A 26599-nucleotide genomic window follows, 5' to 3' on the forward strand; every position below is an offset into this window, starting at 1 on the left:
ACAGAAAATACTGAGAGCCCCAGTAGATTTACCAGCAAGGCAACCCACAGTCCAACCCCCCGAGCGGCGCCCTTGAATTCTTCCAGCAATGAGCAAGCCAGCGGCCATGATCTACAAGTCTTTGTGTTGAAAACGCCTGACAACCAGGATAAATTCTTTTCCCTTACCGAGGAATCTGAATTCTCTGACATTAGCATCTCCGTTTCAAGCGGAGAGGAGGGAGCTAAGTGGTACAGCAGCTCAAACACTGATCCTGTGAAACACAAGCAGCTCTCCAAAAAGGCACAAAAAAAAAGAGCAGGGACCAGCGTAAAAAAGACTACGATTCTTCTGACAAAGAAGATAACACCGAACTGAAGTGGGACTATGAAGAAACTGCTCTCACGGTATTCTCTAACCCCGAATCAACCTTGGGCGGCAATCAGACTATCATGGAAAGCACCAAAAAGAGTGAGCACCAGGAACACTGCGAATACAACAAGGAACCTGCTCTAACTGACATCTTACAGTCTATTAAGAGCTTCCAAGCTGAAGCTAAAGCAGACAGCTGTAGATCTCGCCTAGCTGCAAAGAAACTATAGGGGGCAGTCAGGAAAGTAGTAAAGACCTATGCAGAAATTGCTGACCGCATGACTTCAGTTGAAGTAAGAACTGAGCAACTCGAAGAGGATGTCACTAAGCTAAAAAAAAAACGATGAGCATGAGGGAATTGTTAAGGACCTGATGTGGAAGGTAGAGGAACAAGAAAACCGGCAGAGGCGTAACAATCTGCGATTCCTGGGGGTTCCAGAAGGAGTCGAAAAGGATGAGCCTAGGAAGTTTATGATTTCACTCCTGAAAGGGGCATTTCCAGAGCTGCAGGATTGGGACTGGGACAAAGAAGTTCAAAGAGCTCACCGGTTTCTTTTGTTCTCCAATAAGTGGGACCAGGCATCACAGCAACATCCCTGGGCCATGCTGGTATTTTTTGGAAATTTTTTGCTCCGGCAAGTACTCTATGATCTGGCTAGACCCAATAACAAGCGATCATTTGAAGGTATAGCTTTTTTTTACCCGACCAGATTTTGACCACGCCACGGTCGAGCGCAGGTGGAGACTGCGGCAGCTCTTTGATCCCTTTCAGAAACTGGGGGCTACGGTGTACCTACAGTATCCGGCTAGACTCAAAATTGTTTTTCAAGGGGCTACACAAAGCTTCATTTCTGAAATTCAGGCCAAAAACTGTTTAGAGGAAATTGCAGGACATCAACAATGATCGCTTTAGCAACAATGATAGATGGTCCATTGTAGGTGCACACACTCGGAAATCAGATCCCATGTCTGTATTCTCTTTGTTTTTCGTCACTGAATTTTCTCTTACCCCACTGTGTGCATTATAAGATGGTTGGTGTTATGAATCTGATTAGACTTGTATCCTCATAGCCATAGTTACTACAAACTCTTTAAATGGTTCAATTCACATGGGGGGGGGCTTAGCTGGATCACGGGGGGATAGGATGACGGATGTCAAACCCCTGGCCCAGCAGCGGCCTGGTAACCTCCAAGATTGGTGGTGGGTGGGGGGCGGAATAGGGGAGAGGGGAGCGGATGGGTCGGACAGGTCACCAAAACAAACAAGAGCAAGCGTTTCAGGGAGTACAGAAGGGCAGAGGGAAAATGGCAAGAGGAGTCGATTTAAACTCAGCAAACTAGACACTCGTGATGATATCTCTAGGACACTTATCTCAAAAATATGGGGAGGTTAAAAGTGTTATCCCTAAACATCTGTGGATTGAACGATAGTAAAAAAAAGGCAAATGGTAGCAATAGGATTACGAACCTGGGGGGCGAATATTGTATGCCTCCAAGAAACGCACATAGAGGGTTCTCAAAGCCATATTTTAACACATTAGGGTATAGGTTGGTGTGCGCTACTTCACAAGGGGCACGGGTACGGGGGTGGTTGCAATTTTGGCAAAAGGCAGCGGGTACGTTTGTAACCATTCTAAATCCGATGAATTTTGTCGATGGGCTATTACGGAATGCCAATACGGAAAGGGTCAAAAGCTGACTATGCGCTATATATGGGAGCAATACGGATGATCCAGCTGTTTTTGACAATCTCCAATGAGCTCGCGCATTGGCCTCTTCCAGTAATGGTCTGTGGGGACTTTAACATCAACCTCCTGTCAGATTGGTCTCTGAAAAATGACTGGCTGTACAAAGGCCGTAAACTGAAGGTATTTAGGTCTCTGAAAAATATGTGCCTCGTACACGGACTAGTGGACGGTTGGCAATCATCCAACGCGAACGACCCAGGGCACACTTTTTATTCTAATCCACACGCTACACACGTAAGAATTCATTATGTTTTAATGTCAAAACTCACTCCAAAGTAATTGTCAAATCGAGAAATTGCCTCGGATATTATCAGACCACAATCCCCTAATCTTTACCCTGGTCATTGCACCCGTAAAATCAGAATCTACACCCTGGACCTTTGAAAAAGCCCTGCTGATTGATCCTAAATACTGTACTCGTATGAGAGATTGGATCCCCAAATTTCTAGCCGATAATATCGGCAGTGCCTCAATTGACATAGTTTGGGACACCCTGAAGGCAGGGATACGTGGAGAGACGATGCAGTATTCTTTAAGGGCTAATACGCTAGAGAGGGAAACTATGCGGAGCTTACAGGGCAATCTCAGGCTGGCTGAAGAATTGGTCAGAGCTACAAGTAGGGAAAATGCGGCCGAAGAAATCTCTAGATACCCAAGTCAGGTAGCAATTGCTAAGGCAGCTATCCCTAACATCTTTATCGACAACTCAATCAGGAAAGCAACCTCTCGAAAGGAACTGGTGTATGAAGTCAATGAACAAGTGGGCCACCAATTAGCAGTGCGAATGCGACAACAAACCACTTCCAATCTGATCAGGGAAATAAATGATCCCGTTGAGGGTCAATTAAATGGTCCGGAACTCATTAGAGAAGCATTTTGGCGGTTCTACAGAGATCTGTACACAGAAGAAGGTAGGGGGGACTTAGCCGAGATTGAAAGCTACTTTGATGGAGGCGAGCTTGAGAGGCTTGAGCAAGAAGACCAGACCATGTTGGAGGAACCCCCTAGCACAGATGAAATCCTAACCACCGTCCAAAATCTTCTGAAAGGGAAAGCCTCCGGTTTGGATAGCATCCCTTCCGAGTTTTATTCAACGTTTCTGGAGCAAATCAAAAACACTTTGGTAGAATTAATTATACACATATTTAAAGGCGGCCATCCTCCAAACTCCTGGTCTAGAGCTAAAATAGTTATTTTCCCCAAAGAAAAACAAACCTCTAGAGCAGCTAGGATCATACCGTCCCATAACTCTCATCAATGCTGACTCGAAAATATATTAGAAAATTCTGGCCAGCAGAATCGCCCCTATGATACACAAAGTGATCACCAAGAGCCAACATAGCTTTGTGCCAGGGAAATCAACCATCAACCACATTCAGAGAGTGATCACGCTACTTGATGGTACGGAGACTGCAGGAGACCCTATGGCATTGATCCTTCTCGACGCCGAGAAGGCTTTCGATAGGGTCTCCTGGCAGTTTCTTTGGAACTCTGTCTAAGGCTGGATTCAAGGAAGGCTTCATTCGGGCAGTACAAAAACTGTATATTAACCCCAAAGCAGTGGTACTGGTCAATGGAAGTTTAACTAAAGAAATCACAATCTCCCGAGGAACACGCCAGGGCTGCCCATGCTCACCATTGCTTTTCGCAATATACATTGACCCTTTGATTCGCCGGCTAGAAAGGAATAGAAACATTACCCCTATCGTGTTACAGGGATACTCAACAAAAACACTCGCATATGCAGACGACATTGCTGTCGTCTCCACTGATCCTACGACAGCCATGCCTGCCATTGAGAGAGAAGCTAGCAATTTTGGACTAGTCTCTGGCTACGCGCTTAACCAAGGGAAGACACATTGTCTTGAACCAAAAAAGCAGTATGGACGATTGTCGAGTGGTGGACAAAGCTACGTACTTGGGAGTCGCCATCTCCTCTGATCTCAAGAATTTGTTAGACATTAACCTAAAACCAATGCTGTGCTCAATACAGAAGGATCAACGCCGTTTAGACAATCTTCATTTATCTATTATTGGAAGAGCAAATGCAGTTAAAATGTTTTTTTCCCTAACATTTTATATTTGTTCAGAGCAATCTGTCTCGAATTCACAAGCCAATGGTTTAAATCGATTGAACCCACATTTTCTAGTTTCACTTGGGCATATTCGCAACCCTGGCAGGCCTATAAATTTCTCACACTCCCTAAGGACAGAGGAGGGCTAGCTCTCCCCTATCTAAAAGCTTATTACTGGGCATCAGTGCAACTCTATAGCAGGGAACTACTTCAAAATACGGGGACAGGTGGGGACGACGATACACCATCCATATTCCGACTCATCCTGGACAATACAAGTAGAGGGTATCTATGGAGACATCTGCATGATAGCTACCACAAAAAAGTCAAGTTCAAAACACTCTATAGTGGGTTTAAGGTTTGGAAGGTGGTAAGGAAAATGTTAGGCTTGGGGCAAATGTCACACTATACCCCCTTAATGGATAACCCACTTTTTAAAATATCTGCAAATCAGAGATTTTCTGTTACGCAAGCCAGGGGGGAGGACACTAGGCGAAAAAACAACTTTAGTGGAGACAATCATTCACACTAGGAACCACACCATTGGCGGAGTCTACGCCTCCTTAACCGCAATGTTCCCTGATGATTTAGAGAGAACTTCACAGAAGTGGCAGAGAAAACTAGATATATCATCCGAGGGATTTTTGTATGCTTATGAGCTAGCTCAAACTATCCTAATTTCTACTAAGCTCCAGGCACAATTTTGCAAAACCTGCTTCTTCTTCTTATACTACACACCAGATAAAATCGCCAAGTGGGGGAGCGGCAAGGGGACCTGCTGTCCGAGATGCATGCAGGTTAATGTTGACTCTATTCATATTTTTGCCACCTGCACCAGATTAAGAATCCTAAAACAAGACATAGAGAGATTTTTGGCGTCTGTTCTCCATAGAGAAATCGTTCTATCGAGTGAGTTAATCTTACTAGGGCCGATGATCCGAATAGTCCCGGCAGTGGCCACAAGCTTCTTTTTGTTGCAATGGCGGTCTTGAGATTATGTATTGCTTCGGCATGGCTAGATCCTATAGCACCCTCTTTCCAACAGTGGCTAGCTAGATTATTAGCCATATCTAACATTGAGGTTGCCATCTACAAAAGGAAGGGTAAACAACGGCGTAAAAGGGGGCTTAGGATTTGGACTCCTCTTACACAATGGTGCGTCGCACAAAACTAATGGGAGTTCATTGTATTTTCTCTTTGTCTGTTTCTTTGTTGTTTTCCTTCTTCCCTTTTTCCAAGTGACATACTTGCTCTTGGAAAATAACCAAATGTATGAATATGATGAAGCAGATTCCTTGGCAAAGTTAGACTGTAATGCTCATGAGTTAATGTGTATTATGGAATCAATGGTATACCTGTCCGTCTGGGGGGGATAGGGGGGGGGGGGGTGCTAAAAGATGGAAAATTCTGAATCAAGATATTTAAAAAAAAAAAGAAAAAAGTTAGACTTGACTTAATCTCGCAATTCAGCTCTCAAAACAGCAGCTGGTGTCCTGCAATGCATGGAGTAAAGTCAGACTGATGCTGCTTAAAACGACAGGGCTATATCACCTAAAGTGAACGCTTTTGGTGGCCACAGTTTTGGGCGGACATTTGTCTTAAGTGGTTAAAGAGCTGTCAAAGTGCGATTCTACCACCTAAGAAAGTGGTAACTGATTGCTGGTCACAGAAACTTAGAAGGCATGAGCTAATTTTGGCTGGAAAAATAGCAGCGTGTTCTGACCTATCTAATGTGAAAACATCTTATGGTACATCGCAACAAAACAGTACACAACTCAAAACTGCAGTACAACAGCATCAAATCACATTGCAATAATGCTGCGCAAAAAGACAGGTGCACAAAAAACACAGCACTAACACCACAAATTGTCTCACAACAAAAGTGCACAACGATCTTACCACTCATTACCACCTCCAGAATCCTGTTTTATACCACTGTGGTAAACAATGTTAACATCAAGCACTACTTTTGTAGCGCAAGTCAAAACTTTTTTGTGATCCGGCCCGAAGTGTGCAATGTAAGCAAATCCAAGAGTCTGGTGTAATAAATAATAGCAGACCTTTCATATTTTGGAGTGGAATCACATGTAACTATATTTTTACTGTGCAACACCTCCACAAGACGCTTGGACGGAATACATGTTTAAGAAATAAGTGTATAAAAAAACTTTGTGCATGATGTGTTCTTTATGGCTCACTACGCATGAGAACCTACTGTTTTTTATCTTGCTGTTAAAAGCATTTACAGTAATGCTATGCAGCAAAATATAGCTCCTCTTCCTGTCACTGTGAAATACATCAATTTATCCATCATGGGAAAGAAATTCTGTACTGATACTGCAGACACCATGCTTCAAATATGCCCCATCCCAAATACTTCCCCATACCACCACACTGTAGATGCATGTAATAAGGGTGGTGGCGGTGTCCTGCCTTCTTGTTTAATCCTGTGCGTCTTTTTGTAAAACTAACATAATCAATACAATAAGTACTATATAAGCTCGCATAACCCAGTTGTTCTAGATGTGTGCTTTGTTTTTATACTGCTCGATATCTGGCAGCATCTGCTGCTTTGAAGGTAGCCCTGCCAGGAACAGTGTCATTTTAGAAACATTGGTTGTAACAGTAATCTGAGTGGCTGGCACAAATATAGAAGTGTGCAGCAAGTACCTCAACAGAGTGAAAACCTATACCGACCTCAAGAGCGGTAGCTGGAGTCTTGCCCTTCTGCTATGGCATTTAAGTCAAATGTTGGATTTACAAGCACAACACAGTCGTTTGATACAATAGCAGGTAATTATCCTGTCATGTATATTTTGCTCCACCCCTTTGCCAGCAGGGTGCTATGTTCCCAACCCACTCTTACCATGATAACGCAAGGATCTTCTCACGTTGGACGTTCTCGTGACAGCATTGAAGGGGACAATATGAAAGTTGAAATTCCATCCAGATACGGAAATGCTACCTGCCGAATCTTCCGACACACACAATATCGCCATCTTAGCATGGGATAAAGAGCAGTAGAAAGGAACATAACTACATTAAAAATAAAACTCTGGGTTCTTGTACACCTCACCTGTCAAGGGAAGTGGTCAAATAACGTTTAACAAAAAGATGGCGCCCTCTGCTGGAAGACTAAAGCTCTTACTGCCAATGCTGAACTACAATAAATACGTGCAGCCTGGTGTTCCCGTACGGGAGGCTCACCAGCCGAGTGCAATATCTTCTCCGTGACAGCCAGCAGTCGAAGCGCATAAAGATATATACCTGGTTTCACGCAGAGCGAGACTGCGATCGGAAGCAATAAAGCACCAAACTGCACTTTCATTTCAGTAATTTGGATTCTCGTACTAGGGACTGCGCACGCCTCCCTGCGTGCTCCCGCGAGAATAGTCCATGGGAGTTAACTTGTAAGGAAAGGTGGGGTATGCAAAAACCCTCCGCCATTAGCACACTTCCATTTTTAAATGACACACACAAAGGCCAATCCTAAGCAAAGGAGGAGTCAGACCCCACAAAGCACATACAACAGATTGCCTGACAGCGCAAGCGCTGTTTGGGCTCGACCTAAAAAACCAGTAGTACTGCAGGGGCTGGGGAAGCAGCCGACGAGCTATGGGTAACACCAAGGAAAGCACAGGAGCAATGATGTGAAGGAGAAGCAGCACATGAAGAGAGAGCAAGAAAACACGTCCTCCAGTGAAGTGTCGAGAGAAAAAGATAAAAGTAGTTCCCTGATTGTCAGTCAGCGATGCAAGAAGTCATCGAGGAAAAAGGATGTTAAAGTAGCTACAAACAAAAGAAGAGGTAGGAAAGACACACAATTAGAAACAAGCAATTGAGATTGACAAGAAAACCAATCGGTGATAAGCTATGGGCCGACTAAAAGCCCTCATTAAATATTGGTATTGTACACAATAGGTCTTTCGACAAAAGCTGTCTGTAGGCGAGACTTCAAAATACTTTTTTTAAAATAGATTTTCTGTAATAACAGTACAACAACATTGAGTCATGCCATAATTCATTATATCTTGGTTAGCAGTGTTTACAAAGAGTATATCCGCATTGAGGCTTATTACAGCTATAAACAGGTATGTCTTCCTTTCAGAGTGACCGGGTTGAGAATAGGTTATAATGCATTTTCATTGCGCTCCAGTAAGTACGCAGGAAGGGGTGCCCAAAAGTCCTTCGGACGTGATCTGGTCGGCAGCTCCTCCTCCTATGTCTTGAGAGTGTCTGCAATACACTAGATCTTTCAGCCATGTCTTAGGCGCGGGGCATAATGTGGTGTCCCAGTGTATGGACACCCTCTGTTTTGCCATTAGCAGTGCTATCGCCAATAGCTTTTTCCTTGCTGGTGGTATCTTACAGATCAGACCCAGAATGCACACCCGTATAGAACACTCAATCTCACATTGTACGACCTCACTCAAAATTTCCGTTACATTTGCCCAATATTCTCTTACCATCCCACAATTCCATGCTAAGTGTGTGAAGTCTGCTTCCTGCATCCCACATCTGTGGCAGACAGGCTCCGCCCGCAGACCCTGTCTCCAAAGCCTCTGAGGTGTGTGGTAGGGCTGATGGAGATATTTGAGGTGGATTATGCGTAAGTTGCAGTTCAGTGTCAGCATGTCTGTGAGGCTGTAACAGGTTGTCCAGTCGTCTTGTGTGAGTGGCGTGGACAGAGACTGGTTCCATCGTGTTAAGGCTCTGGTAGTGGGTTGTGCGCATTCTATCTGCATAGCGTGATATAGTCGGGCTACCAGGTGACGTCTGTTGGGTTCTGTTATTATTGTCTGTAATGGGGCTAGAGCTGGAGGTTCCTCAGGTAAGTTGGGGTATAATGATTTGATGGCCGCTCTTATCCTGTAATAGATGAAGCGGAACAGTAATGATTGGTTGATAATGTATTGTAATGCGGTCATTTCCCCAAGTGCCCTTCTACGTATAAATCACTCATTGTACTAATGCCTGCGTCACGTAGCATAGTGATGCTTCCAGCGTCTTGCACTGCTGTCAGCGCAGGGTGGTTAGCAAGGGGCATATAGCGGTAGTTTTTGTCATTTGTCCTAGTTGTCGCCATGCATCCGTGGTGGCCTTTATGGTGTTCATTTCAGAGCGAGTGACATCCCTGCAATTGTGCGGTAATATGTGGCATAATGGTATGGGGTAGGCATCGCCCTCTTCCACGGCCAGATGAGGCAGGTATTGCCGTGGATGATACCAGTATTGAGCATAATGTGCCTGTGCACATAATAAAGTTTAAAGTTCGGGGCGGCAAACCTACCCTGATTATACGGGAGCGACAGCGTGTCCCAACTGATTCTTGCTTGTTTTCCCACCCACACCAATTTGTTAATATGTGTTTGTAGTGTTCTAAAGAAGTATTGCGGTAGGGTGATTGGGATGTTGGTGAAGAGGTATAAAAATGTTGGCAGTACCACCATTTTTATAATGGCTATTCTATCTGCTAACGTCAGGGGGAGTTTGATCCATTTATCCACTTGTTCCTCTAGTTTGACTATTGCTCTCCCCTAGTTCTGGCTGATGACTACCGCTGGGTACCTGTGGATCAAGACGCCCAAATATTTTACAGGGTCTGTCTGCTACTCCAGGGGGTATTCCAGGGAGCATGTTTGCGTATGCTCAGTAAGGGGGATGATCGTGAATTGGTTCCAGTTGATTTGAAGGCCAGAGAAACCCCCAATTCCAATGTATTCCCACAGAAGCTGTGACAAATAGTGCTGTGTGTCTCTCCCGTACAGCACCATGTTGTCTGCGTACAGTGATAACCCTATTTGGCGTTGCTGAAACCTAAGTGCCGCGCCTGCATATTTTTGTCGGACTTTACAGGCCAGGGGTTATAGTGCTATAGTAAAAAGTAGTGGGGAGAGCGGACAACCCTGTTGTGTTCCGCACCTAATCGGCACTGGCACTGATATCTGCCCATTCACTTTAATTCTAGCAACTGGCTCGGTGTAGAGAAGTCTGATCCAATTTAAAAACCTATCCGGCATGCCCATCCTGATCATTGTGGCAAACAAGTAGCCCCACTCAACCGAGTCAAAGGCCTTGGCTACGTCCAGCAGGACAGCCGTAGCCTGCGACTTCGGATTTAAAATATGTAAAAGCGCAAATATGGTGCGTATGTTATGGGAGGTCGAGCGCTCCGGAATGAATCCCGACTGATCTGGGAGTACAATTGTGGGCATTAGGGGCGTTAGTCTGGTGGCCAGCACCGTGGCTAATATTTTGACGAAAGTGTTTAAGACTTCAAAATACTTGGCTAGGGTTTAAAGTCGGAGTGTGTGTATCTGTAGCAAGGAGCATCAGACATAATATTTGCATCATTTAAGTATTACAACTAATTTCAGAGCCACTACAGTTTTTTTTTTTAGCAATACAGTCCAGGTTCATTTACCCACCTTTTAATATAAAAGAAGCTGGTAATCAAAGTATTGTAGTGTCTGTAACATAGAAGGATGCCTTGCCAGATACAGTGGGGATATGAAGACAGTAATAATGACCCCTCTTCTGTGCTCCCCTTCAGGCACATGGGCAGCATCTCTGACATGCCCAGTCTTTCTTTATTGTTGGAGTGTAGACCTCAATTAAGGATTTTGCTATCTAATTGTTTCCCCCACAAAATCAGTATTTAAGGCTGCACAGCTCCATGAATCTTTGGAGCTCTATCTCTGCTATGGTCTTGGGCGAATTGCATTCTTCAAGAGAGATGACACTGACCGACAAAGAAGGAACTGAGTTGCTGAGCATGGGGACCTTCCTTGGTGGGTGTCCCTTCGGTCTCTTGCATCACACCCAGGCTGTAGTGAACACTGGACCCAATAAGGTGGCAGTATGAACCAAACATTTGTGAGTGCCTGGCTTGCAGATTAAGCACCATAGAGTGTGGAAGATAGATGGATTGAACCTGCACTGAACACCCATTGAGGACCCAGGACTAGAGGAAGTCTTGGAGGGCTGCAACAGGGTGAAGGAAGCCGTAAAGCTCCAGTGCCTGAGATGCTCTTTGTTAAAGTCGTATGCATGGCAGGTACCTGTTGGATTTGTATTGCTGATATGCAGTCCCAGTGACAGGTTTTAAAATGTTTGAAATTCTAGTGCACCAAGACATCTTCTTAAGCCTGGGTGTTGAAAGGGTGGGAATGGTACATTTCGTAGCATGTCTATGATAAATGATAGAGGGGCTGATGCATATTGGCCAATCTATCTATTCTCATTTGCATGTAGTGTTAGCACCAGTTCCTCTCTTGCTCAGCACTCTGGTCTAAGATGAGGTCTCAGGGGCTGGTGAATGAATAGCATGTAGATGATAGCATACCTGTTCACTCAACTGTTTGTCTGAAACAAGCACAGAGAAGTAATTCCTGGGTTCTGGAAACTGGGTCTGGTGTGCGTAGACTCTGTCATACACATGCTGTATATGCACTGGTCACTGCCTCTTTTTTCAACATCCTAGGTCTAAATGGATACCTCAAGGGCCCAAAGGAAGCAGGGGTCTATGCAGGAGCAGCACATATGATAGTGCGTATGTGTATCAAATCAACACTCTAAAAACATCCTTGCTGCGGTTTAGAGAGGGGCCCTGCAGAGTATGCACGCTGTTGTGCAGACTCTGCATGCTCACTACAATTCAGCTGCTACATTTTCTCCAGGTTCTTTCTCCTTCAAGTTTGTAAAAGAAGAAACTTTCCAGACTCTGAGAAGAGGGATTCATGCAATTGATCACACTCAAAATGTATGTCTCCCCAAAACCCGGGACTGATAAGTCTTTGGTGATATCTCATGCACACTAGCATACATTTGCTGTATATATTAATTGCACTGGCCTTTTTCTCCTTTGCTTCTGTGAATAACCCTCCCAGACCCACTCACTAGCATCACCTTCTATATCCATGGGTGTCGTGTAGTTCCTACAAATCTATATAGGATATACGCATTTAGACAATATAAACTAAGGAATTGGTGTCCAGACTGATTCCAGACACCCCCCAAAGGATATGTTAGTCTGTCGACCAGTTAGCACACAGTGCCACTAGAAGCCCCACTTCCTTACCAAGGAGCAAATAGTTTCTGGCAACTATCAAACATGTCAACCCTGACCCCTGAAGGATTGTGGAAACAGTTCAGTACTTTTCGCTCAGTCACTCATGCTCACCTTGTCTCAGAGAGATACACATAATAAACGGTGGGGACATTTTCAAAAAGTATTTATTGAACCAGTGTCATTCTAGTATAAAATACGTGTGCTGCAACTACCATTAGACAGAAACCTATGTATACGGTTATAAGCACCAACAGAGTAAAGAAAAGGTAGAATACTACCATGGTGCTAAAACAATGAATATATGCAGGCATATAGGTACATGGCAGTAATCATGAGTACTCCTAAGATGCAAACCCTAACTAAGTGTACCTAGCATGTATATAGCCAAGAATCCCCCAGGAAAGAGCCAACCCCATTACCTGTTGGGAGAGAATGAAGGACCCCGCCATGGTCTCGAGACGGACACCCCTCAAGGAATGTCAGGCCGCTGCGTGCTGAGTATCTGTGTGCAGGGACCTCAGCGTTTCGTGTCAGCATGAAAGTTTCTCCTCTGGTTTGCACAGCAAAGATGTGGTACTTACATACCCGAAAGCTACCTACAGGGGTTATCCCTAGATTTGTCATTGTACTGTGTGCTTGTCCGCCAAGGATGACGAAAGTGGTGACTTTTGTACACAGTTAGTATGCAGAAGATAGTAATCCTGCTGTGATACTAAAAATCCTCATACATAATAAATGAGGCTAGTTTTCGAAGAAAACCACACATTTATTCAGCACCTAACTCGGTAAAATGTTGGCACCAGAGCAGTTCTGTAGAGCAAGGTAAGACAAATGTAGGTAAAAGGTTGTGCAACTGCCTTTGCCTATATTGGGGTTTATAACATGGCCACTAATCACAGGAGATCAGGAAGATGAGCCAGTGAGTTAAAAGGTCCCCACTCACCTGTGGTAGTGCCTTGCTTGCTCCTTGTTGCAAAGCCAACTCAGCCTTCCATACTTCCATACTTCCAAGGTCAGTAAATTGAGTCTCTGTAAATCTGGTAACAGTACCAACTCGTATGTAGGAAATAGAAATAGTACCAGTGTGATAGAAATAAGTAATTCATATTGCATTTACTGAATGTGGTTGATAAGCCTATATTAAAATAGTGTAAATAATACAGTTCATTAGTTATATATTCGACTGCATAGTCTCATAAAATGAGAGGTACTGAAATAGACAACATCATTTAAGAGAGAGGAGGAAAGTACTGTTTTGTCTGAGCGAGGATTAGTATACACAGTAAGATGATTGAATCATGCATACAGGTTTCTGCACTCTCCTTTATCTTTGTGTGATACAGTAACCTTTGAAGTTTGATTTATGAGTACCATTAAACACATTACAAGATTCTTCTGATGAGATCAACTTTGAGGATGACCCTTGAGCGCTCAAATGACCTATATATCTATATATATATATATATATTCACTGAAAAAACCATAGGTTTCAGGGGCGTTATAGTTAGCTGGACTTTTCACTCGTACAAAACCATTGAAATTCCTCCGTTATAGTTAGTTCAGCTAACTAGAACTTGCGCACCCGCAATGCACTGCTGATGACGTCACATATTACATCACTCATGACATAGTCAGTGACATCGCTCATGACCTCACTGATGACATCTCAAATGACATCACTGATGACATCATCCAGTGAATGTGTGTTTTTCAGAAAATTACATATGTTTTAAATGTGTATATCTCAAGGTCGATGGAAGAATAAATGGGTATATAAGTGTCTAAATGGATGATTTGTTTTTGAAGAATTGATTGTATAACTGACTGATTAAGTGTATCTTAGTGAATACATGGCTTAGCGAGTAATGTTTAAATGTGTAAATATCTGTATCAGTCTCTCACTTTGTGTATAAGTGGCTGCATGGGTTGGTGAGTAGCTACATGAGTGTCTACATAGGTTATTAGTTGGTTTTTTGAGTATCAGTATGAGTGCGAGTGTCTGTATGGTTCGGTGGGGGGTATTACGTAGTGCATAGGTGCATGAATGAGTCACTCACTGTTTGTATGTGTTGAAGACAGCATGTGTGCAGGACTGTATGGGTGGATGAGTGTGTGCATGGGTGTGTTAGTGAGTGAATGACTGTCTCAACAGTGTCTTTATGAGTAACTACATATGTTTTAAACTAGTATATGTGACTATTGGTGTATATAAGTGAGTATATGTGAGAGTGAGAGATTGAAAGAGTTCCTGTATGAATAAGTATGTGTTTCTATAAGTGATTGTTTAAAAGACTAAGTATGTGTAAGTTTCTGTAGAAGTAAGTGTGGTGGTGTGTGTATAACTGTATATGCAAGTAAATGGATGTTTGATTCTTTATTAGCATGAGTGACTGTGTGTGTGAGTAACTCTAGGGATGAGTGGCGTTGTTTAACAGGATATATAGGTGTACGAGTGCATATGATCAGTGAGTACATGTATGAGTGACTGTATAGGACTGTTGGTGAATGAGTGGATGTGTATGTGGATCTTAGAATTACTGAATAGGTTGTTGTAACTGGTATTGGTATGTCCATTGTTTTGAACATTGTAGTTTCTATTTTTGAATGTGTGTATCAAAGGTTATATTAGGGGAAGAGGAGGTCTGCCACTCTATCACAACGATGATGTTATCAGTGATGTCATCAGTGATGTCATCAGTGATGTCACTGACCATGTTATGAGTGATGTAATATGTGACGTCATCAGCAGTGCATTGCGGGCGCGCGAGTTATAGTTAGCTGAACTAACTATAACGGAGGAATTTCAATGGTTTTGTATGAGTGAAAAGTCCAGCTAACTAACGCCCCTGAAACCTATGGTTTTTTCGGTGAATTTCTAAGGTTTTTTAAAATGCTAATTCCTAACTATAACGTGCCTGAAACCTATGGTTTTTTCAGTGAATTTCAAAGGTTTTTTAAATGCTAATTTCTAACTATGCCTACAGAGATAGGACATGTGAAGAAAGAAGAAACAACGCACAGAAAGAAAAAAAAGAAATGCAGAAAGAAGCAACAGAAGTCCTCAAAGACGAAGAAAAGTGCAGGAAGAAGGATAACGTGCAGAAAGAACAAACAGAAGAGAAGAAAGAAGCCTTGTTGCAAAATCATCCTGTACCCTCAACTTTTTCAGACGGATACTGGTGGTAACTGAGTCTGACTAACCAGTCCTAGAGCCAGTGCTATGTTAAAAGACACTCCGAATACAGTGAAAACACCTACATACACTAGGGAACACTATGCGTTGGGGTCCCCCTGTGATCAGCATGACCTCCTCTGTAAGCCCCTAGTATATAATAGGGCAGGGTATTAAAACTACCTCTTAAAACGTGCCACAGGGCGTGTTTGCACACGTCACCTCAGGCCCTGTCCCCTCACTTCCCCACTGTGTAAACACGCCCTGTGGCCGTTTTAAGTTGGAAGATTAAGTCCCCTTGAATCCTGAGGGTCCCTAGGGTCCAACTAGACCACAAGGTACCTCCAGTAAGCGCCACAGAGCTGCGTTGCAGAGAGATGTAAAAAGTGGCACGGCCTGGACCACCTCTCTGCAACGCAGCTCAGTGGGGCTTACTGGAAGCACCTGGTGGGCTAGTTAGCCCCCAGGGGCCCTCAGGATTGAAGGGGAATTATTTCCCCAACTTAAAACGCGCCATAGGGCGTGTTTGCACACGTCACCTCAGGCCCCGTCCCCTTCCTTCCCCACTGTGTAAACATGCCCTGTGGCCGTTTTTTAAGTTGGGAGATTAAGTCCCCTTGAATCCTGAGGATCCCTAGGGGCAAAATAGCCCACTAGGTACGTCCAGTGCTGCAAGGAGGGGGCGTGGCCTCCAGCGCAATGCCGGTCTTTTATTTTTTAAAGAAGGAGGGCTGTGTGGCCCCCCTTCTTTTTCTAATTTACTGACCCTGGGGACCCCATCCCCCAGGGCCTGCACCCTAATTTTTTTTGTTGAAAAAATTAATTTGGCCCTCCCAAGGCCTTAATCGGCCCCGGGGACCCCAACCCCCGGGTCATGGCCTTTTTTTTTAATTTAAATTCTTTAGGAGGGGGCTGCGTTGCCCCCCTCCTCAGGCAACTTATGGCTCCGGGGACCCCATCCCCCGGGGCCGGCCTTTGTTTTTTATTATTTTAAAAATATATATATTTATAGAAACACCTAGGACATGCTGGACAAACCGTATGTACCTATCACCATGACGATTTGCGTGATATTCATTAACAGGCGACTATGCATAGAATGAATCCACATGGAATGTATTTACACCGCTAGTGAAGCTCTGACGTGTCTGACGCCCTACCGTGCCTAATCCCGGCGCCCCCGCCGGTGGGTACTCTCCAAGTAGACACCCTTGTCGTTTATTTATACAAACATGGGTAGCTATTGACGGGCACATTTGATATACACGCACACCAAGCCATTCAAAGGGGATTCGACAAAAATTCGACCAAACTATGCAAGAAACCCCCCTCACGGTTAATAAAAAACACATCCACCGCCGGATGTGTAATACTTTTTATTTTACTCTCTGGAAAGGAGACGAACCTCACTTGAGAGTCACAGCGTGCTCCTGGCTGAGCCCAATGCTGTTACACCCACCAGTGCCCACCGATTGCCTCACACCTCTGTGTTGTATTCCACCAGCTAGTGCGTATGCTATGACACTCTCTAGCCCATGTGCACTGTAATACCACCCCGTGAATGTCATGCCACACTTGCCTTCGCACGGGTTATATTGCCCCATCTAACGTGCCTTCCTCGATGTGTATGTTATAACGCACAGCGCTATGCCATACATATTACAATCTGGGATCCATATCTTTGTCACAGTGCATATGCAACGTTACACTCCCCAGCACATATTTTATATTACAACTTTAGAGACTAGTTAGGTTACACAACACTGCCCTGTGCATATTACACTCCAAGGCGCATATCGCATAGCACGCGCTAGTGCCTGTGCTATCTCGCGCTCTCCAATGAATCCGTCATTGCGCACAATGTATTGCATATTATATTTCACGCCCCGGTTCATCTTATATCACACTTTTTGGTGCATAGTTTATACCATATACTACATCTAGTTTTCATTTTCAATCGTGCTCTCAGGATTATGTTCTATAGAACACTGCGTCCACCTACCCTTTTCACGGGCATTACATCTTGCGATGGGGGTGGAGGGTCAGGGGGTGTTTCTGCCAAGTGAGCCCGGAGTCACAGTCACAAACGTCCTCTTCTTCCTGAATAAAAGTGAGATTATGCTGCATACTTGTTCAGATTTTAAGTAGTTCGCACAGACACACATTTTAAAAACAATAAAGTTCCTAATACCCACCTTCTCTGAACAGTTAGCTTGCTGCCCCATCCCCCTCCTCCCTATCCTCTGTTGTCTGAATCCATGGACTAGCCTCCTTCCTCCTGCCATGCATGGTCTGATGTGCTGCCACTGCCCTCCATTTAGCATGATGTACCAGTCCACTCCTCCTGCCCTCCATTGCCCAATTCTATGGCCCATCATTGACCTCCTGCTTAGCCTCTGTGCTTAGCTTGCTGCCCCTATTCTCCTTCCCCCTGCCCTCCGATGTCTTTGTGCATGCCCCTGCTCCATCCTTTTTGCCCACCATGTTCCATGGACCTGCCACTCCTATCTACTCTGAGTGTTCTGTTGAGCTGCCACTCCCCTAGCACCTGCCTAGCATTGTCAGATGACTGTAACCTGTCCCTGCCACCTCCACCCTGCCTGTCCACATGCCATGCCCCTATCCCCTTTCTCCTGTCCTCCATGGTCCATTTTACTGCCACACCCTTCTGCCCTCCCTGATCTGTTGTGCTGCAACTGCTCCTCCTGCCTGCCCCGCGCGGTCTGTTGTGAGGCCCCTTCCCCTGAACTCTCTTGTCTGTGTCCAGGTCCTGACCCTCCCTTCTATTCTCCATGGTCCTTTGTGCATGCCCCTGCCCCCTCCTTCTTGCCCATCATAGCCATTGTGCTGCCACTAACCCTCCCGCTTGCCATGCATGGTCTTCTGTGCTGCCATGGCCCCTCCTACCTTCCCTGTGTGGTCAGCTAGCTGCCCCTGACCCCCTCCCACCTTCCCTCCATGGTCTGTGTGTATGCCACCATAGTCTCATTGTTGCTCTCCATGGTGTGTCTTGTTTCTAGTGCCCATCCTGCCTGACCTCCATGGTCATCTTGCTGCTCCTGCCCTGCCACCTTGCCCCCAGCCCTCTGTTTCCATGTGCAGACCCCCTATTCCCTCCCTCCTGGCTTGTCTGTTCCATTGTAATGCCCCTGATCCGTCCCTCCTGCCCTTTATGGTCTGTTATGCTGCAGCTTTCTCTCCTGTCTGTCCATTAGGGTCAGCTAGCTACCATTGCCTCTTTCCCATCTGTTCTCTGTTGTCCATGTGCATGGTCCTGTCCCCTCCCTATTGCTTTCTATGGATTGTTATGCTGCACTCCCGTCCCGCATGCGCTGTGTGGTGTATTGTGCTGCTGCAAACCCTGATGCCTGCCCTGTAGGGTCAGTTTGGTGCACCTCTCCATGTCCCTCCTGTCCTCTGTTATCCGAGTCCATGTCCCTACCCCAATTCCTCCTGCCTACCATGATTCAATGTACCATACCTGCGAACATTTTGAACTTGGTAAGAGGGAGATTTTGAAAAAAAACTGGGGTATTGATTTTCCCCTTTGAGTTACATTGAAAAAGAGGAGATTGTAGACAGGACGTTTCCTGGCTGAAACCGGTCTGTTGGCATGTATGGTTGTACTACCACTGCCTCTTCCTTCTGCCCACAATGGTCTATTATATTGCCACAGCCTCTCTTGCCAGTCCTGTATTGTTGGTTTGTTGCCCCTGCCCCCCTTTCCACTGCCCTCCATAGTCTGTTGTGCTGCCACTGCCCTTCCTGCCTGCCCAGTGTGGTCAAATTGTTGCCTCTGCACTCTCCTACCTGCCTACAATTTTCAGAGTCCGTGCCCCTGGCCTCTGCCTCTCAACAGTATCCCAATGAACAACTAGATTGCTAACATTCTATATTTATTACAAAAGTGTGGAACGCCTGACGTCATCTTGATGTAATCAAAACTGTAATACCTAGAGTATTTCCTTTAGAAATTACATATATGAGAGAGTCTTATTTGCATCAAAAGTATGGTTAGTGCTCTAAAAAACTTAAATGAGGACATATTTTCTGAGTTTTCAAATAGCGACAAAGAACTTTTAAATTATTTGTAATCTTTATGTTTTTTTATCCAGTTGACCACTTGATTAAATGTTGCACCTTGGCAAGAGGATGTGGTGTTACTTCCAAAGCTGCAGACTTTGCAACTGGGGAACCAGGTTGGAGTTTCTGTTTCAGCTCAACATTCTGTGATTGTGGTCAAATCACTTAATCTCCCCATGTCTACAACCAAAATGAATTTGATCTTGTGTGATGTAACCAATGCTCATGTAAAGCATTCCAATACCTGACAAGTCTGCACTATATAAAACTGCAAAAACGCAAAAAATAAGTGTTTTGCACACTTCTGTCATTGGGCTACATCTGGGTGTTATTTGTGCTGCATGTAGGCTCTTTTGTGTCTGGTGGCCATCTTGGGAGATTTATTTGTTATGAAGTTTCCTAATTTCCTCATTTACTGCAGTCTCCTCAGTAGGAAATGCTTTCAGTTTTTTACTTTGATTCCATCAAGAGGGTATTCAGATATGTCACACATTTGCCATAAATTCTGAATGTTAGCACTCTAGTTGCTCATTAGATCACTGTAGTAAAACTACTGCTCACCAGGGAAGTCTGCTGCTGGTATTCAAAGTGCATGTTTCAGTCTGCATGTCAGAATTTGTTTATGAAATAGAAGAGGATTTGAGAAGTCAAAATGTGCCCTAATTTTTCTTTCTGCAGAACTAATCATAATTTCTATGGCAAAATGAACCCCCTCATTTTGTTCCTTTGTAAATTAAATGTTTTAAGTGTTATCACTTTATTCCAATCAAGATGGCTTCAGGTGTGCCATACTTTTGTCATAAGTAAGACTGTTAGCGCTCTAGTTGTTCGTTAGAACACTCTGGGACATTCTGTCATTGGGCTATACTTGGGCTACATCTGGGTGATATTTGGGCTCTTTTGTCTCTGGTGGCCATCTTGGGAGATTTATTTGTTATGAAGTTTCCTAATTTCCTCATTTACTGCAGTCTCCTCAGTGGGAAATACTTTCAGTTTTTTACTTGGTTCCATCAAGAAGGCATTCAGATGTGTCACACATTTGCCATGAATTCTGAATGTTAGCACTCTAGTTGCTCATTAGATCACTGTAGTAAAACTACTGCTCACCAGGGAAGTCTGCTGCTGGTATTCAAAGTGCATGTTTCAGTCTGCATGTCAGAATTTTTTTGTGACATAGAAGAGGATTTGAGAAGTCAAAATGTGCCCTAATTTTTCTTTCTGCAGCACTAATCATAATTTCTATGGCAAAATGAATCCCCTCATTGTGTTCCTTTGTAAATTAAATGTTTTAAGTGTTACCACTTTATTCCAACCAAGATGGCTTCAGGTGTGCCATACTTTTGTCATAAGTAGGACTGTTAGCGCTCTAGTTGTTCTTTAGAACACTCTGGGAAGCTGCAGTAGAACACAAAGGAATCCACTGACAGTCTCTGCCCTTGTTGGATGTACATGTTTTACTGAGAATGTCAGACTTCATTCTCACATGACTGAGAAAGATAATGTGAATTTACAGAAAATATGCTCTGTTAGCTTATAGATCACCTTCCAAACCTCTGTGGGAAAAGCATGAGAAAATAGTTTTCTCTCAAACATGATTCATGATATCACAGCAGAAGGCTTTTTCACATGGTAAAATCACCTTAGAACACACCACAATTCCTAAAATGAGTATGGTACCATCAACAAATGATTTATAATGTAACTAAAGTCTTAAAGCCTTCTATTAACTGCAATGCTTTTTAATGAGGTGCTATCATGTATATTGGTCCCAAGATGGCTGCCAACACTTCTTGGATGAAGTGCTGACAGCCAATCAGATCTCACGATGAGATGTGTGGTTAGGCTCCGCCCAGATATATATGTGATTTTAATTTTGATTTTCTCGAACTACTGAACGGATTTACACCATTTAAGCAAAAGGCACATGCCTGACCTGAGGACTACCTCTTTGCCAAATTTCAAGTAATTCTGTTCAGCCGTTCGGGCTGTACCTTCGACTAAAGGTCCTATGGGAAAATGCATGGGGAAAACGCGTTTTGGGACCCCCCCTTTTTTCTCAGCCCCCGCTTGACGAATCACCCCGAGACTTTCAGGGTAGGAGCTGAGCGGAGCGCCCCATTAGTTTTGAAAATTTCACGAAGATAAGTCAACCGGCGCCAAAGTTACTCAAAATAGAATTTTCAGATTTCCTATGGGAACTCGGTCCTAACTATAACTATCTACTGGCAACCGCCAGTAGATAATATATATATATATATATATATATATATATATATATAATAATTTAGGACGATTTATTTGTTGTTTGGAAGGGCACAGAGAATGAAGCACAAAAATGTAATTCGATCAATTTACATTTTACAGCCACTATAAGTAGAACGACAGTCAATTTTTTAGACACAAAGGTATACATAGAGAATAACCAAATTGAGACAATGCTTTACCGCAAAGAAACTGCTGGGAATTCAACCTTGCACTCCAGCAGGGCGAGTTCCGTATAATTCTGGAATACAGTAAACAACACAAACAATTGCGTATTATCATCAAACGCAATTGGCCATTAGTTTTGAGTGACCCAGTAATAGGATACACTTTGTCACACAGAATATCTATTACGCACAAAAGGGCACCTTCAATCAGAGATGTATTGATGAAAACAAATCCTGAATTGATAGGAAACTGCGGCTGGTTAAAGACTCACAAAGGCTTCTTTAGGTGCAAGACATGCAAAGCATGCCAACTGGGTATTAATAAAACCTCATATGTGACACCATTTAGTCCTGAAGAAATCAAGATAACCAAACTGCTTACGTGTAAAACAGAGTATGTTGTTTATGTTCTGGTGTGTCCATGTGGGCTACAATATATAGGAAGCACAAAGCTACAGGCCCACAAACGAATATTACAACACACCAGGGCTATAACCAATCAAGACACATACCCTGTTGCAAGGCACTTCAGGGAATACCATCAGTCTAAGAGTCCAGATTTGAAATATTATCTCATAGACTCAGTACTCCCGAGTAGGCGAGGTGGCAACCGAGAAGCTAAATTGCGAAGGTTGGAAACAAGATATATTCTTGAAATGGACTCTGAGACACCGGGAGGCTTGAATAACACCGAGGATATGTATACCTGTCTATAAAATTCTATAAAAAAAGTGTATAAAAAATCTAGGTACTGTTTAGCATATTGCAACTCAAATATTGATATACATATATTTTTTATACAGTATTGGTATATTTTATGGTACGTTTTTAAGATATTTATATATTTATTTATATATATTTATTTATATATACATATATTTAATGTTTGGTATCTGGAACGTACATGACCCAATCTACATAAATATACAAGTTCAAGCTGTAATGAATATTTTTGTACTTACAAAAACTGATCTACTTTTGAGATCAAAGAGAGATATAACCTGAGGTGGAATTAACTTGTATAAAAAAAAAAAAATAAAGTCTGTGAAAAAAATAAAAAAATCGATGATCTAAAATTGATATATATCACAGATAAAAAGGAAAGGACAAAGTAAAAATATAGTTAGAACGAAAAGGTAAATTATAACTATAATAACTTAAATAAGATAAGGAAGATTACAAGTGAGGGCAATCGATGATTAAAATAAAGTGAGGGGGAAGGGGAAAAGAAAAGGAAACAATGGAAGAAATAAGGGGAAAAGTATAAATAACCCCCCCCCCCCTTCTTTCTTCATTTCAGCACTTTAGCACTTTTTTACTTTGCACTTTATTAGGCACTCTTTTGCACACAAGGACATATGACAATATATATTCATCAATATTGTCTGTACAATATAAGGGTTTAGTCAGGAATTGAAAAGAAAGAAATTGCGACACAATATATATACCTTTTTTAATGATATTATATTTCGCACAAAGTCTTTTTTATGTCTTTATTGACATGCTGCATTTAAGCAACAATTCATCAACAGAGGGAATATTTAAATGCCTTAATATTGAAGCAGGATCATTCACCATAATTGATGTGTAGACAAAAATTATTATGTCTATATTTAATGGTGATGGCCATAAGAAATGACTTCACAAAGTAGCAGTATGAATACTTGTATTGTATTATATATTTATACAAATGTGTGAAAATAATGTGATACATACATCCTTCGCTTTTTCTTCAAAATAATCATTCTAATGCATTTATATATGTACTCCAAAAATGACAACTATATTCCAGCATTTAAGCCATGACAAAATTGGTTGTAGGGAACTTGGATACATATATGTATTTTTTCCATGTCCTTGATCATGTGCTAGTTTTAACCAATTACACAGCACTGTCACTTTAAAATGTAAAGCAGGACCAAAAAAATGTTACCATGTGATCAAGACTCCTGGCGAGTTGAAACGAGTCATGGCGGCATCAATAAACAACTAAAGGAATGCACAAAACTTGTGGTCTGTGTCCGTATGCGGCGAGGCAAAAGCGAAGAGCTTGCGGAAAAAGTGAGATACACACACACACACCAAACGGTCCCTTACTGCGGAATACTACCAAGCATAAACCATAGAAGTAAAATGGATTATACGCCAGAAGATCCAAATAGATATATATACATTTATTTGTTCAACCATATGACACAAAAAAATAGTGGAACAACGGAACAAGAAAAAAGAATTTCAGAGCTTAGACATTTTCTATTGACTGTAGAAACAACAAGCAGGTCATGTCATATCAGTTTAGATTATCAATGCTATCCTAACTTATTTGCAGAACATTTTCATTAGTCATAGTACTATTTGTCAACAATGTTTCAATCGCTCCATAAAATATGGGAGCCATCATCAGGACATAATTCAATATGCCAAAAACAAAAAATGCATGTAAGAGAGATGAAATAGAAAGAGAGGAGGAGATTAAATGGAAAGAGGAGAGAGATGAGGAAGAAAGAGGGTCAGATATCCTGTAGAAAGAGGAGAAAATGCATGAAAATTGATTATCAATGATTGAGCCATAGAGAAACAAGACGACCAATCAATACATGCATGTGCGTGGTCAGGTGTCAACCAAACGTGCAGCTCGCTGTAGATCATATTTGCCAATACTGCAAGGTAACTCGTGCTGGTGAGAATGTTGTGATCCCAATTAAGGGCAAAACTGGGTAGTTTAAAGTGCAATTGTAAAAGAAACTGGCATAAGGCCATCACCTTTCTCTGAAACACCAGACTCTGTTCAACTGATTAGTTCCAGTCTAGCTGAACAAGTCTAGCAATGCTAAAATAAATGTTAGACTACAGCTAATTATTTACATGCTACCTGAAAGCTGACACCATTCCAGTTGGCCTCCAGTTTAGGAATATTCCCAGTGTCTTCATCGATGAAAAAAATATTTACATGGCTGCAGCTTCATAGGAATCGCATGTTCCCGGCACTAGATGGTGTTTGGAATTTACTGCAAATGCAGCATACCCCAAAATTTGTTGAGGAAATTAGTGACTTGGAAAAACAAATTAAAGAATCCGGTGTCATCTGACATTAAGAATTTGCTTGAAAAGATTGAGAAGTCTATAGCATAACAGAATAAGAAAACCACCAAAGTAAAGAGTCATTAAAAGCTATAGAATTGAAAGAACATTTCCCTATCCTGCTGACAGCGTCAAAAGAGGGTCTACACAAGACCTACCTTTGGGCGCCTTTGGGGTGGACATAAACAAAACAACTTAGTTGCATTCTCAGACATCTCAGCAAAATCTTCAGACAACTATGAAATAGGTGAAGGGACACTCCCAATAGAAAGTGAGAGGCCAGGGATGAGCTCGCGGACAAGGGGGTGGTCAGACACCGTGCTTGTACAGTGCACTAGGGGAGTGTCAAACATGGCAGAAATATTACCGATTGTGATATGTAATTGCTGCCCCCATACAACCCGATCCACGATGAGCGAGTTTCAGACTGCACCCATCTTTAATTTATCCACTTATCTACTTTCCAGAGAGGAAACTTCATTACTAAGTAAGGGACTCTCCTTCGTTCCTACGACACGGCCTAACTTCCTTGAACTCCAAACCGAAATGCTATGGTTTTTCAAAAAGATTTGCCTTCATGCCTTTTTTGTTGATAATCCAAGCCTGCCCTATACTGCCAATACACATTTCTGACCACCCTCCACTTTCTCTCCTCCACACAGTTGTGTTCCTCCTGATGTACACACCTTCGAAAAATTAGTTCTGAATGAAATTTCTAGTTTAGAGCAGAAACATAGTTTAATTCCATATAATTTGTCTAGCACAGGGAAAAATGCATTGAGTAGTCTTAAACTGGATCGTTCCTTAGTTATCAAGCCTGCTGACAAGGGTGGACGTGTGGTAGTTCAAAATCTAGACTCGTATAAACCTGAGATTCTCCGGCAACTGGCGAATCTTGACTATTTCCTCGGACTTAACACTGATCCCACCAAAGACATCCTGAGACTTATTCTCAACGTCACTGAAACCGGAAAATCGGAAGGCTTTCTGACCCAGAACAAGTTCATATTCTTTTTTTTAAACTTTTTATTATTTTTGTTGTGAACAAAACAGCAAGACACTTGAGTAGACATTTTACTCGTATCTTTTGACAATACAACATCCCACTCTACACCCCGGACCGAAACGGCTTATCGGTAATGTGGTCCATAGCCGGCATCAACTTTTCCCATTGCCGCCCCAAAATCTACTACATCAATCTGAATCAGAGGTGTCATCATGTGGCGTCGGTGGTGGGTCACATATGCCTCCCCTGAATTTGTTCCATGCCCCCCATACCTTGTCCCACTTGCGGGGGCAACCCCGCCTGATAAACGCTGAGCGCTCAGCAAACATGGCCGCGTCCATATCTCTCCCCCATGCGGTCAGTGAAGGTACCCCCCCCCCCCCCCCCACCACTTCTGGGCTATGTTCCTCTACGCCGTCATTATCACCAGCGTGGCCCAGCTCTGGGCCTGACGACTGAGGTCGTTGGGCTCCCACACATTCAGCAAGCAGCGCCGGGGCTCCGGCACCAACGCTACGCCGCATGCCTGCGACATTGTCCGCATCATCCGCTTCCATAAATCCTGGATTACAGGACAGTCCCA

At 43.1% G+C, this 26599-nt stretch overlaps 1 protein-coding gene across 8 annotated transcripts in view; it reads left to right on the top strand.

Annotated features, from left to right (window-relative positions):
* Positions 1-26599, top strand: part of HENMT1 (HEN methyltransferase 1) — a 660905-nt gene that overhangs the window by 10510 nt on the left and 623796 nt on the right. The window contains exon 2 of one of the 8 annotated variants that reach the window (XM_085602232.1): positions 19533-19616. The exons of the other annotated variants lie outside the window; for them this stretch is intronic. The gene's annotated coding sequence lies outside the window, so the exon portion shown is untranslated. The remainder of the gene's footprint in view (positions 1-19532; positions 19617-26599) is intronic. 8 annotated transcript variants of the gene reach the window in all.

This window comes from Triturus cristatus, chromosome 4_2 (genome assembly GCF_964204655.1).
Source record: "Triturus cristatus chromosome 4_2, aTriCri1.1, whole genome shotgun sequence".
NCBI lineage: Eukaryota > Metazoa > Chordata > Amphibia > Caudata > Salamandridae > Triturus > Triturus cristatus.